Below are 15,170 nucleotides of genomic sequence, written 5' to 3' on the forward strand. Positions count from 1 at the left end.
AATTCTTCTCAAGTGATGCCAACGGTCAAGCTAAGTTAAAACCTCTGCCCCAGTGGAATGTCTGAGGTCCCCATACACCTACTTCCCAGAGGGAAGTTTGGAAACAACTCTTAAAGCAAAGTCAGATTCAATTAAAAGGTAACTGTATAGACTGTTCTTTTGACACACTATGACCAGATAAAAGAAGTTCATAAAACTTCCTCTTGGCTAGTTGGGCTGGTGGTGAAGAGGTTTCCAGCTGGGGAAGGTCTCATTGATGTCTGTGGCCATGTTGCCACCAAGAGCCATGCAGATGTCTGGAGTCTGTGCTGCCTCCTGAAGCCACATTGATGTCTGTGGGCCATGCTGTCACTGAGGACCACTTTGGGACTGTGGTCCTACCGGAGCTGGGATCTGTGCTGATGTCCATGGCCCCTGCTACCACCAAATGCTACTCGGGAAATCTCTGTCTGTCCGAGGTCCTGTTGACATCCATGGGTTATGCAGGGGCCATGTTGACTGGCTCTGAGAACCATGCGTGGGTCCTTGGTCCTACTGAAGCTGGGGTCTGTGTTGATGGTAGTGGCCCACATTACCACCAAAGGCCATGTAGATCTCTGTGGTCTGTGCCGAACCCATTTTGGTGTCACCAGGCCATATTGATGTGGGTGGCCTACACTGCTGTCTGTGATATCTGAGTTCATGCTGCTCTTGAGGGTCATCTCCAGGTCCGTGATCTTACAGCAGTCAGGGTGTAGGTTGATATCCTTGGTCTTTTAGTACCAAAGGCCATGTGGATGTTTGTAGTCTATGCTACTGCCTAAGACCATGTTCATGTCCATGGGGCTATGCATCTGCTGGAACCATTCTCATCTGAATGGCCTGCTCTGTCACCAGAGGTCATGTTGATATTCATGGTTCGAGCTGCCTCTGAGGGCCCTGTCTGAGTCCTTGGTTCTACTGTAGCCAAGAGGTAGGTTGAAGTCTGTGCTGTCACCAGAAACCGTGTAGAGGTGCATGGTCTCTGCTTGAGAAGACTAAGAAGGCTACTTTTGCTGTGATATGGATGACTGCAGATGCGGCAGTGTGAGTGAGGGACGCAGAAGGCTTCTGTGACAACCCCTACCTCTACCACAACTGCTGCCACCAAAAAATAACAGCCTAGACAGGAAGCTACCGAAGAAAACTCTTAAAAAGTGTGATGCAAATGCTGACATGTAGCTCTCCACAATTGACAGCTTTTAGCAGGAAGGGAAGCACTCAGACATTTACGACTCAGGCCACTGAGGGTGCAAATATAGACAGCACAAGTTGGACTTGCTTTTCTGTTTTTATTATTCTTATTCTTATTTTTATTTTTACTTTTACTTTTGTGTGTGTGTTGAGGGGGGTAGGTCACAAGTGTGGTAGAGAGGTTATGGAAAGACTGGGAAATGAGTGTGATTGGGGGTGCATGGTGGGAAAGTCCCATAGAATCAATAAAAAATGTTATGTTAAAAAAAAAAAAAACTTTCTCTTAAACTTACTATAGTTAGAATGCGTGTTTGTGGAACCTATGGGAGAGAAAACCTCAATGAAGGACTTCTCCCATCTTCAGTTCTGTAGCCATACCAGGATTTAAGAATTAGCAAGCAGGGTAGGCGTTACCATGGAGAACAAAGACTGCTCCAGGTAACAGTTGAGAATGATGCTTTTGATTCCAATGTAAGTGTTCGAGAAGTAGTACGTTTAAAAAAAATGCATCATGGGTCATGAGACTTAGATATTGCGTGGGCAACTTTATAGAAAAAAGAAACCAAATTCTTCAGGACAATGAGGCTAGCGAAGTGCAGTGACACGTGACAGGTACTGGTGGGGAATCGTGAAAAAAAAAAAAAAACAAACAAACTGGCTTTGTAAATTACCAGTCTTAAGGTATCAATAAAGCCAATGGTGAGGTAGGAGCTGGCCATGTGGCTCAGACTTGCAATCCCTGCATTTAGGAGATGCCAGCAAGATGTTCTTCATTTCTAGGCTATCCTGGACTACATAGTGAGACCTTGTCTCAGGAAAAGAAATAAAATAAAACCAGAACAAAAGTCAATGCTTTAACAATAAAACTCTTGTTTAGGATTATAGTATCCATAGTATCCATAGTAGAAATAAAGAAGACAGAAAGAAAAATATGGTTTTGGGTGGAGGTGGGTGTCTTAAGTTTCAGAGTGGAACAGTCTAGGCAAAGAAAGAGAGGTTAAATTTGCTTTTTGTTGCATGTTACTTTGATTGCTGAAAGCTCGGTCTTGGTTGGTACTCAGAAGCCAGAGTCAGGCACGAAGATGTTGCTCCGGTTTCAGGAGTCCCTGAGTTACACTTTCATCTGGGTCTGTGCTTGGTCAGTGTTCCCCAGGATTCTGCACTCCATGTTTGTCACCAATGGACTAGACTGGCCAGCTGTGTCTGTTTCTGTTAGTCATGAACAAATCCTTTGAGCCGTTTCTTGCTATAATGTGTGGCTGTTTTCTCCCAAACAATGTAGACCTGAACAAGTTGGAATAGCAACATGAATACTTGGAGAGAATTAAAGGAATACAAAATTCTCTTGATAATCTACTAACAGATTTCTGGGAGTTTGGAGAAGGCAGCCTACGAACCTCAATAACTTCTGTCTTCTCTGGGACTTTGCTGGGTTATTCTGCCTTTCTTTCCAGTCTGTTGTATTCTTTTTCCTGTTTTGAGCCCCCAGGGGATGATTTTAGCCTGAAATGGCCTCCTGATTTGGTTTAATTAATGAGAGACTCTGGCAAGCGATCAAAGGGTAGGAGAAGATACAATCAAGGGCTTTAAGTCCACTCCATCCTTGCTTTAGTTCAACTTGGTCATAGCTAAAATACGACCCTAGCCTGAAAGATGTTCGTTAGTGGCTCCAGTTTTCATTGTATTCTGATAACGCTATCTTCTTTCTTTGCTTTTTTAACCACAGTAATAGGAATGACTTCCTTTGGCTGCTAATCAGCGCCTCTCCTGCTTCTTTAGTCCTGCTCATAGTTCTGTAATTATTCCCAGTATCAAAGTCTCTTTATTTCCACAGTGATAACTCGGATTCCTTTTAGGGACCCTGATTCTTAGAGCTGTCTTGAGAATGTCTACTGGTCTTAGCATCCCTTACCCCAAGTAAAATACTTTTAACCTGTTATAAGATTATAAGATCAAACCAGGAATCTAAAATTTGATATTTTGGTCACGTATCATGTCCAGACATTCTACTGTTGCATTATCTTATATTATGAGACATCTGAGCATTCTTTGTGTTCCAAGACCATTATTACCTATACTATTTACAACAGAAGGAGGTTTAATGGACAAAGAAAGCCGCTTCATATACATCACACAGGATGGTGAAGTCTCTGAAATATCTTTCCCCTGGTGTACTTTAGAATGAATTAACGTGGAAAATGGTTAATACATTTGCTCTTAATGATGTTCTAACATGTTTGAACTGAAGTTTTATGTCTTCAGCTAAGCATAGTCTTACTCAGTGTTTTTCCGTTATGGTGGTTGGATACAAAGCATTTATTTTATCAAAGAAAATAATAGTCTCCCAACCAATTATAGAATTATAGGCAGTAGATCAGCTGGTGGGTGTGGTATTGTTTATATATAAGTGGTTCCACTCAGTGAGTCTTTGGCACAAGAGAGCTGGGACTTTATTTCTGTGCTGTGAAGTGTCTTGTTCTCTGTTAATAATTGTGAGGAAGATGAGTAGAGTTTGGAGGAGAGATGTAAAACTGGCTAGAACATTGGGAAGAACTTTCTGGAGTTTTTTTGTGGATGTGGGACAGCAGCAGTAAGTGAGCCGGGAGATTGAGGTTAACAACCAATATGAAGGGATAGGTGGTATTTACCCATTTCTAAGGAAAAAGATTGAAAACATTTGCTATCTCAGCTACGTTCTGATCCTTTGACTGGAATGTTCCCTGTCTAAAGCACCTTTAATTAATTACTTAATTTGTCTCAACAACTCCTCTGGGCCAGGATGTTACAGGGTGGGGCAGGAAATGTCCTGAGTGACAACCTAAGAGATGAGCCAATAGAAATATCAATGGACAGCTGCTGGGCAAAGAAACTGAATCTAGCAACCTAGCCACGGGATAGGATGGACTACCACATCGGAGCAAGGAAGTTCAGCTCTGAGAGTAACGAGTTCTCTTTGCCACTAGCCATGCCTGACTTTCTGCGTTTACCCTGTCTGTCATCCCATGGTAGACTTTCTGAGGCCAGAGATAAGTATTCATTTAATTTCTCTCAAGTCCCCATAGGGAGCTTAGTGGGTAGATTATTTGTAATTGACTTGCAATCAAGTCAAGATTAAACCACAGACTCTAATGCTGAACTAGACATGTAAAATCCCTTTGTTGTTAAGCGTATAGTATGTCACCTTGCATTTTATGTGATCATATAGGACTGCATTTGCCTTGAGATGAAGTTTAAATTAGATTATTCAATCAGATCTTTCGTGGCCCTCACATTCTAGATCTAAGTGGCAATTACTGAGGCTCTATAATGCTGATTGCCGAATGAATGAATGACCTTGATTTAAGCTGTCTGTATGGAGTAGACCTCATGTTGAAATCTGAATCCTGGTGTAGACAAGCTTCCTTTCCCCAGAAGTATCTTGAGTGGATTACACACGGACTGGGTGAGGCTGTGCTTTCTAATAGGCACAAGAGGCAAAAAGTAAAGTCTTCCTTCCCCATATTCATGTAATTGTTAGCAATCTTCAAGGCTCACAGCAATAAGCAGGATGTAGGGCTGATGAGAGGGCTGGTGGTGAAGCCCTATTAGAGGTGAATGAGGTCTTCTTCCTCTTACTCATTTGCACTGCTGCTAGAGTTAATGTTTTGAGTCTGAAGGACACTATGACTGTTATCAGTTTTATTGGACAAGCGACTATAAAGGTAATTAAAGAGACCATGCCTAATAACCCAACTCTTACAATTTAAAAGTAAGAAAGAGGCCTGATAGGGTACCAGGGATAGACCTATCATCCTAATTAAGTGCTAACAAGACAGTTGTCCTCAGTTTGGGAACTCTGGTGTATTCCCTGTGTTATCTGCCTCTAGCCAGTGGGCTCATCTACATTTCTTAATTCTTCTCCACGGCTACTCTTCCTCGTTCTCCACTTGAGCAATGTTTCCGTGAGTTTCGGTGTTTAGCAGGTGGCGTCCCCGAAGCACTCACCCCAAATTGTTCACCCTTCATCCGCCTCTCACACATCCCCGCGTAGTTTAGATCTGATCGAACTGTCATGTAGTTTGAACTAGTTGTATCTCCCGGCGCCTCTGCTTTATGAAGGTAGTATGTCTTCAAAGCGAAAACGAGAAGACACTCGTGGCAAACCCTTTCTCTTTTGAGTGAGATTGAAAAAAAAATCACCTAGCTAACTTGGCATAGCACCTGGAAGTGAGTAGAGATACATCACATGTTTAAGTCAATCAGGGGAGGATAGACAAGTAAACTCGCACAACCAAGAGGCAGCCTTCCAAGTCAGAGAGGTCTCTGGCTCTAGCTATGCTCGAGTATCCGAATATTTTGATTAAGTATGCCAAATAAACATGCTATTTTTTTTTAGAAATGTAGAACAATGGCTTCTGATATACAAATCAAATATGATGTTCATTGCTAATTACCCCAAACTTCCTAATTTCGTTTGTGAACTTGTGTTGCAACGTTTACATTCCCTTTTAATTCTAGAGCGGATGTGGATTGCTGTTCTCTGTAAATGACATCTGTTGGAGTCCTTTAGCACAAGGAAGAAATATTTTGTGCTCTATCACACTTAATAACCACACTTACATGCCCTAGTCACTTTCATCCCATACAGGAACTTTCTAAACTTTGTTTCTTCAGGACTATGGTCAGCCATTGAATGCAGGAAGGGAACTTCCTGGCCTGTTTTTAACTCAAAAAGGAAAAAATAAAATTCATTGAGGAGGGAATGTTAGAGAATTTCCCATCTGACTTTCCACAGTGTGGAGCCCGGCTTGAGTCTTGATTTTATTTTATTTTTTATTATCTCCATGCTTCTTGTAGATGCCTATATTGTGTATCTCAAAACATAGTTGCTGGAAACCAAGAACCTGGCAGGTTTTATTCTTTGTGTACTCAGAAACAATGAAGGAAGCACTTATCAAAGTGCTTTTAAATATTAAACATATACTTATTCTATACATGGCACAGAAATTTCAGCTACAATTTGAAATGCTCATGGTTGCTTGAGCAGAGAATCTTGATTTGACAGTAATATGGAACATAACAGAATATGCACAATATCTGATGGTGCTTTAATGGATTTACTGCAACCAATCTCATAAACAATATACAAGTCAGAATGTCTTAATAGAAACACACATTTCCTTTTTCCTTCCTCCCTTCTTGCCTTCTGAACCTATTTTTAATCAACCTTTCACGTAATTTCTCTTCCTTATGAATGTTTCCATTTTATGAATGAAGAGCAGACATTAGCAAATGTTGAATAAATCATGAAGGTCCACACAGCTCATGTGTAGAAGAGCCCACCTATGAATTGAGCTCTGTGTAGCTTCAAAACTACTGCTGTTTGATTCATTTCTCCTTCCTGCCTTGGATTACAGGCCTCTGGCTCACTAACTGCCTTGTTTCCCTATGGGAAGATCACCACCGAAAGTTGTATTTTTAAGGGGAATCTTCAGATCAGAGCGAAGTGACTGAATGACTTGTCACCAAGCTACTGGAATTGAGCAGCTTATCTAGATTATTTTGTTTTTTTTTTGTTTGTTTGTTTTTTTTTCTTCCCCCCTCAGATCTACCAAGGGAACTCAATTTTTAATTGAGTAAGTGAAAATACCCTTTCCCTTGTGTAATATTTAGTATACTTAAAAACTACTTCCCTTTTGGCCTATCCTATTTTGTAAGTTTGTTGTCCTATAAACAGGACATGGAGCTAGATGAAAATAACTATTGATTACACCCTGGAAATGGCAGAGTAAAGGTGTTGAGAGGGCACTTAAAAGCATATTGTTGAGTCAATGAGCCATGTGTTGACACAGTTTATCCCCTAAATACTCAGTAAGAGAACAGGATATTATATACGGTTTATACAATTATCTTCAAGTTTTCCATAGCTAATAATTAGAAGCACTCCCAATAGTATCGGGAAGTTTAAAAGGCTTTGCTGAAATGCTTCTAAGAAACACCGAGAGTCATATTTTATGATGGCTTTACATTGTTTGTTTGTTTGTTTATTGTCAGAAAAGAGACAAGTTTCAAGTAGTAGAGTTTTTTTCCAGCACCTAGAAAGGCCTTTAGATTAGAGACGTTCATGTGAGTTCTGAGAAGTACAGCCTTGTGTGAGGTGCAACTTTCCCGGACACCCAAGTCTAAGCATTCTTCATGGTGCCATTGAGAACAGGGCTGTTGCTGGATCAGCTGACCTCCCCCACAGTGTTCTGTGGTGATTTTTGTAAGGCATAATGCTTTTTAATAGACGTTTTCTCTGTGTCAGATGGGAGGCCAGTTGGAAAGACCTTTGACAAAGGACCCAGGTTCAGATTTTATCTATCTCCACCTGCCTCTGTGACCGAGAAAATAGCTCCCTCAGGTTCTATTTATTCCTCTCAAAAATGAGAGCAAATTTGTGTTTTAGGAAAAATCAATGAAAATACTTCTTTCTCCTCCTCTTCCTCCTCCTCCTCTTCTTCCTCCTCCTCCTCCTTCTGTTAGTGGCTTAAATTATGCAGAACCCAGGGTTAAGACTGTAGAAGATGTGCCTGGTTCTGCAGAGGCCAGCATGAGTCTGGCTGTGCCTCCCTCTTTAGCCCTCTTCTACCAGTTCCCTTGGAATTTTGGTTCTGTGGAATATGGATTGGAAACATTCCTTTTAAATGTAGCCAAGTTATTTCTAATAAGGACTTTAGATAGTCTCCCTGTAGGCAGTACACAGAATTGGAGCAGGAAGATGATCATAGACCCTATATCTATAAAGGAGAACTGGCCTGTTCCTTCCCCTCCCCCACCTCTGTTATCAACTTAATACTGACTGAAGCCATTGTACTCATTGGTCCATGAAAACAAAAAAAAAGTTTCATTAAATACATGAAGTCATGTTCTTTGGCTCTACAGAAATTTGAATATCTGGCGTCACTGAATGTAAGTTTTCAGATGTTCTCCAAAACTGCCAATCTCTCTCTAGAAACATGCTGACACAAAAGAGTTTGCCTACTGTTCACATAGTGAGGCTTTTTAGGCCTCATAAAAATGGTGCTATTCTTACACTGGGCTGAAATACTCAGCTTGCATCTCTTCTGTCTGACCTAGCATTTGCCCTCCTCCTGGATGTGTGCCTTGAAATAAGCATGTAAAGTAAAAAAACAAAACAAAACAAAACAAAACAAAAAAAACAAAAAAAACAAAAACAAAGTAGTAGTTTCATTCCTAAAGTGATTTCCTTATGCTTGTTTTATATCAGTTTCTTACCAAGCTTGCAAGCTACAGCCTCGAATGCATAGACAGGGCCTTTGTTACTCTTTGAAGATCTGGTACACTGCTCTATGAATATCATTACATCTGTAGCATTTGAATTGGGAAAATCCTTTGTGTGATTTCAACAACCTTTTGTCCCGGGACTTAAATGCACTGACAGGGCTTTTTGACAGAGCCACAGAAAAGTCTCTGCTGAATAGTTAATCAGCTTCTAAGCTGGCTGGCTTCCATTTTTCTCCCCCTTTTTTTTTCTGAGACTAAGTTGCCAGATTGCTAGAGGTTTGTGCTTACTTGTGACTGGGAGTCTAAGACAAAATAAACTCAAGCATTTTCCATACAACTTTATTTCCATCAATCACTCACTATATTGTTTTATATTTTCCCACATATAATTCATTGGAATATATTGATATGTTATGCTCACACTTTTGAAAAAAATGAGTTTTTTTAAACTAAAGCATGCCTTTAAAATGAATGGATTAGCTCTTAATTACTTTATATAGATTATCATGATGTATTTAGTTATTGATGCAGAAATCTAAATAAAATGGGATCCTAAAGAGAATTTCCTGGGGTCATGGAGAGTTTATTGGCAGTTGTTCTTACATTTAATAAAGAATGATGAAGGACAGGAAGACACATTTAAATTCCCCCCTCTGCTCATCCTTTCCAGTGGGACATATTTCCGGCAGGTTTTATAAGCCAAGAAAGGCGAGAGTCTTGTTGGTGTCTGGTGTGAGTGGACTAGACTTTGCTTAGTTGACTGCTTGCTGCTTCTTTGCCTTCCAAGCTAATCAAATCAACCACATGTTTTCTCATTGTATTCTCTAAAGAGCTGGACCTTGTTTAGCAATTATCTATCATGTGGCTCAGTTCTTGCAAAAGCTTCTTTCTTGCTGACAGTGGCAATGATGGCAACCATTTGTAATATCCCAACCTCTCTCTTTGGCTTTTAATTTTAATACGGAGAGAGAAGGTCATCTTTGTTTAAATGGGGATTGAATTTGGGAGAAACATTGCTTTGAGAGACACAATATCTATTACAACATCATGACGTACTCAACCAGATGCCTGTAAGACAGTAGGTCACATGAATAACCACACCATGTGAATGTTCTTAAAGGTAGAATAGAAAAGAAAAAAAAAAGAATCTAAATATGTACCAGATATTTCTTTTGTACCTCATGTTATTTCAAATCATATGGGTTCCTTATGTTTGTATTTTGCCAATCATAATCTCCCCCCACATAGATTAAACTCAGGGATTACCCAATGTCACAGTCTTGATATGACTTTGTCTGCTGAATTATATGCATCTAGCAGTCCCCAGACGCCTGCTAGAATAGTTGTTAGAATTTTCAGAGAAGGTATTTTTGCCACTCATGACAACTTATAGAGATGCATGCTTGCTTTTTTGTATTCTGGCACATACATTTGAAAAGAGTATGCCTATGATAACCTCGAACACACAGGAGTCATTCAAATTTATTGTTTTTATAGTTATAATCCCATGTTTGTTATATCAATAAGTATTCATTGAGTGATCACCATGTAGACCATAATTTCTTGGTTATATAGGAGTCATATTCTCCAGGGGTATCCTAACCAGAAGCTATGGAATTAGAGGGCTTTTTTTGTTTGTTTGTTTTTTGTTTTGTTGTTTGTTTGTTTGTTTAGGAAAATCCTTGTTGAGAACAATGTTCATGGATTTACTGTGATAAGCACAGCGATCATGTAAATAACTCAACAACACCAGTCTCTTGGCTAGCAACGTGGACACTCACATCCAGGAGACATCCTCTTAGTGGCCATGTATGCCTCCCTTCAGGGCTTGTCTCTCGCTCCCTAATTTGTCCATCTCTTCATTCTCACTTCTTTCCTTCTAAGACCTTGGCTCACTGGTACCTACTTTCAACAAATTCAAGTAGCCCCAGAACAGAGGGAGAGATCACTAATCTGCTGTAAATCTAGTAAATATCTACAGGAAGATATCTACAGGAAGATATCTACAGGAAGATATCTACAGGAAGATATCTACAGGAAGAGGATCCACACAGCTGTTTGTAGAATTGCTTCAAGTTTCTAGTAAGTGAATTAAGCACATTCTCAAGAATGACATGGCATAGCAGGGCTGGGGAGATGGCTTAGTCAGCCAAATTATTCCCAAGCAAGCATGAGGGCCTGGGCTCACATCTCCACCTCTCATGGAAAGACTGGGTTACTGTACTGTCTTTGTGTAATCCTAACACCAGGAGGTAGACACAGAAGAGAGAAGAGTGACAAGGGCCACCTCTGAGCTCAGTGGGAGACTCTGTCTCACAAACACAATAAAGAAACACTGAATATGATATTTCTTATCACATTGTCTCCACATGCAGCCCCCCCAACCCCAAATCGGTATAAGTTCTATGTACTCATTTGTGCTTTAACTTGACTATTTAAAATAATCATGCAAGCAGTATGGGAGATAGCCAGTGGGAGAAAGACAACCTCCAAAGCAAAGGTTAGTAGATATTTCTTTAAAGAGCGGTTGCCCTGGGTACTCTAAGCAGCAAATACGGTTGATGCCTAGAGTTGTAGCACACCTGGAGCCCAAAGCAGAAGCACAGCTGTGATTTTGAGCTCAGCCTAAACTGTATAGTCTGTTTGAAACAAGCTGAGGCTCATAGTGAGATGCTGTCTCAAAAATGTCCCTCAAAAGAAAAACAACAAAATAAACAAGCAAACACAAGCTTTCTCCATCTGAGGCCCCAGGCAGCTTCTTTGACCTTATTGTTTCCTCTTGTTGGCTTCCCCTGTACTCAATCCCGTGTCAATCTACTCGGTACTTAACTTACTTTGGGGACCCACTGTGTGCCAGTTTTGATAACACTAACCACTGTAATGTACAAACCCCCAAACTTCAGTCAACAAATACAAGATGGAAGTAATGCACAGAGGCAGCTGCTTTCCATGGAGCAGAAGTAGAGGATGCTTCATGAAGTGGCGTCCAAACTCCTGGGGAAATGGGGTCACTGCTGCCTTTGAGATTTCTGTTGGTTAATTCTAGGTTAAATCAAACCTAGACATCTCTGGGAAGAGAGGGTGTCAGTTGAGAATGCATCTAGCATATTGACCTGTGGGCATGTTGAAGGGGGCATTTTCTTGATTGCTGATTGATGTGGGAGGGTCCAGCCCACTATGGGAGGTCCCATCCCTAGGCAGGTGGACCTATGCTATATAAGAAAGGTAGTTGAGCAAGCCAAGGAAGGGAAGGTAGCCTATAAGCCACGGTCGTCCATGTTTTTTGCTTCAAACTCCTCTTTCTGTGTTTCTGCTCTGACTTTACTCAATGATGGACCATGGTCCAGAACCCTGTCCTTCCCTACGCTGCTTTTTGTCTCACTACAACAGGGAAGGAGATTTCACGTGGGTAGGAAAGCTCACCGACTTTTTCACTAGCCTCAAAGAAGGGACATTTGTTTTTCCTTCTCTGTTTCTACCAGGGCAAGTCTGTTCCATGCCCATATGCAGATGAAAGGAGTGAATTAAGAAGGATAGTCTCTGGCAGGCCAGGCTCTTCTCAGCAGCAGCTCCCCAGTAGGAAAGGAGAATGAAGAGCTTTGGAGAACAGCTAAGCCCTCCCTGTCACAGCCCATAGCGTTGTGAAATGTTTCCAAGGGACAGGCGAAATGTTAATGTAATCATCAAAAATCCCTCGCTTTGAAAAGTAAACCTTTGATGCCAGGTTTTGTTCCCAAGAACAAGGCATGCATCTTACAGGGACGGTGAGAGTTTGACTTGTGTCAAAGCCCAGTGTTTAGATTGCTTCCAGTATACAAAGTGATGCTGAGATCTCACAATTACCTACATAACCATGTAGTGGAGACAAGTACTACACAGACCTAACAGCTATTAGCTGAATTTAACTTCATCTCACATAGAAAAGGAAAAACAAACCCCTCCTAGTTTTATGTTTCATAAATACAATAAGAACGTGCCCTACTTATTTAATCCCCGAGATTGTTTCTAAATTTTTGGAAGAAACAACGTTTTAGTTTATTTATTCTTTTCCATGCAAAAATCTTAATAGATCAGGAGATTTCCCTGGGCATTTATTTTATGGTGTGGAGGGTCTGTTCATGGAAATATTCTATGGTGTAGAAGGAGAGTCTATGTGATATATCACGTTACAGAAAATATCACTCAAAGATAAACATATATTCCTTAGCACATGGTACGTTAGAAATGCACAAGTGTTTAATGGGCAAGAGATGGGCTGACGTAAATATTGGAGCTACTTTTCCAAAAAAGGATTTGTAACCTTAAATGTGTTTAGTCTTCTTTTAGCACAGTTACATGACGATGCCCTGACTCTATTAATTTTTTATCCTGTGAAATAAAAATGCTTACAGGGCCGGGACAACTATTGAAAATGAACTTTTTATTGAAATTGCCCTTTCTGTCTTATTTTATTATTATCATTAAACATTCTTTCTTCTAATAGATTGAATTGCTGTCATTATGAATAGATCTGATGGCTAAAGCAGTGAGCTAGGCAACTTGATTAAAGAGAAGAGTCCCAAGGGGAACCCACTCCACACTTAGGAAAACAAGTGAAATGAGGACAGAGCATGTTAGTGTGAGGTGTCTGTCTGGGGATGCCCTGTCACTTGGTGATAGACACTTGCCTAGCATTTTCAAGGCCCCGAGTTCAGTCCCAGCATAACACTCAAGTGCTCTCTCTCTCTCTCTCTCTCTGTCTCTGTCTCTCTCCCCCACCTCTCTCTCTCTCACACACACACACACACCACTATTTATCTATTTATCCATCCATCTATCATCTATCTATCTCACACACACCATTATCTATCTATCCATCTATCTATCTATCTATCTATCTATCCATCCATCCATCCATCCATCCATCCATCTATCTATCTATCTATCTATCTATCTATCTATCTATCTATCTATCTATCTATCTATCTATCTATCTATCTATCTATCCATCCATCCATCCATCCATCCATCCATCCATCTATCTATCTATCTATCTATCTATCTATCTATCTATCTATCTATCTATCTATCTATCTATCTATCATGTGAATGTTTGTGCATCTCTATTTAGATAGTAAGCCTGAGTGTTACAGTGACAGAGAGAGATTCTGGGGTTACTACCTTCCTCCTCAAGTCTAAATGCATTGAATAGTTATTTAGTTCTGTAGAAAATGCTATGGAGTTAGTTAGACTGCATGGTAGCAGGACAATACAGAACCAAGGATTAAAGAGCTCCTCTATGAGGTACTGTACTAGAAATCACTAAGCTTCAGAATGTCCACACAAGCTCAGTTCTATTATTCTTTCCTACTTTGTGCATATGTAGACCACGGTGTTCAAGGTTGAGTGATTTCTGCTGTCCTGCACAGTTCTTTGTGAGAAAGGATCAGCTCAGCTGTGCCCTTCCCCCTTCCCGGGGTTCATCTCTCCTCTCTCCACAAGGTATCCACAACAAACTTTTCGGATCTGTAAAGTTTATCTTCCCACTTTTGCAAGACTCTGGTCTTCTGCTCTGACTTTAGTGACTGCCCCAGGCACTAGCATCTCCCCGCACACGGCAGCAATTATTTATGACTGGGAGATTTGCAGCCTGGGGCTGCTTTACCAGAACTGTTTTGAACAAAAACAAAAGGAACTCTTCCCTTGGTTGCTCCAGGATTCTTTGATTCTTTGATCCAGAGGAACTCTGTCTTCTGTGGAGCCGGGGAGGAGGAGGGCAACAGAAGAGAGGCCCTTTGCAGGCCGGTCGGTTCCCTCATTTGTTTTATTTGAGCTTAACTTTCATAATAAATCTTATCAACAACAGTAATTTCTTTATGGTCACTTAAAACTCCTGTAGCATTGGGGTGAGAGAGAGAGAGAGAGCTGCAGAGTTGGCTGAAAATTTCCAGAGATGGACCAGTAAAGCATGGACCATGTTCCAAGCAAAGTGACCATTTCATTCTGTAGTTATAGCGTAAGCCCTTGTCTACTCACACACTTACCTCCCCCCCCTCCCCCAGTAACTCCAGCACCCTGCTTTGTTGTTGATGAGGTTGTCATTATCTTTGCTTGTATTTTGGCTCTACCCCATTCTTTTAAAACTCAATACATCATCTTCTTTGGAAAAATATTCTGTCTTTCATGTTAGGACTAGGTGACCATAGCAACTATTCCCTTTATCACCTGAGTATCAGAGTAATGTTTGTGTCTGAGAATGAAGGGCAACACTGGGCACGGACTGTGTTTATGGACTTTTGTACTCGGGATGCCAGCTTCTAATGCCCTGGAAAGCCTCCATAAGGTGAGAGGTTTTAAGTTTTAACTCTAATGAATACCTACTATGTGGAGATACAGTGATGAAGGAAACCTGACCTTTCCCTTGCTGTGGAGGCCCCACATTTCGATGCAGGAGATTAGAACTCAGCCCTGGGATTTGACATCTGAACCTACTGAGACTCCACAAAGCTACATTCTTTCCTTCCAGTACAAACACTGCATGGGCACAGTGAATGTGGGCCACTGGAAAAGAAAATTGCCATTAAAGTAGCATCTGAGACAAATAATCGCAGGGCATCGTTAATGGGTCCTGCCCCTGACATCTGGGTGCTCGCTGAAGTGTAGACACAGAACGGTAAATGACTTCAATATCATGTTGAAGAACAGCGTCCCTT

General features: G+C 40.9%; 1 long non-coding RNA gene across 1 annotated transcript in view; it reads left to right on the forward strand.

Moving 5' to 3' along the window:
• Gm35197 overlaps positions 1 to 15,170 on the forward strand; it is a 148,688-nt gene that overhangs the window by 36,606 nt on the left and 96,912 nt on the right. The gene's annotated exons all lie outside the window — the stretch shown is intronic.

Source organism: Mus musculus, chromosome 14, assembly GCF_000001635.26.
Source record: "Mus musculus strain C57BL/6J chromosome 14, GRCm38.p6 C57BL/6J".
NCBI classification, from domain to species: Eukaryota; Metazoa; Chordata; class Mammalia; order Rodentia; family Muridae; genus Mus; species Mus musculus.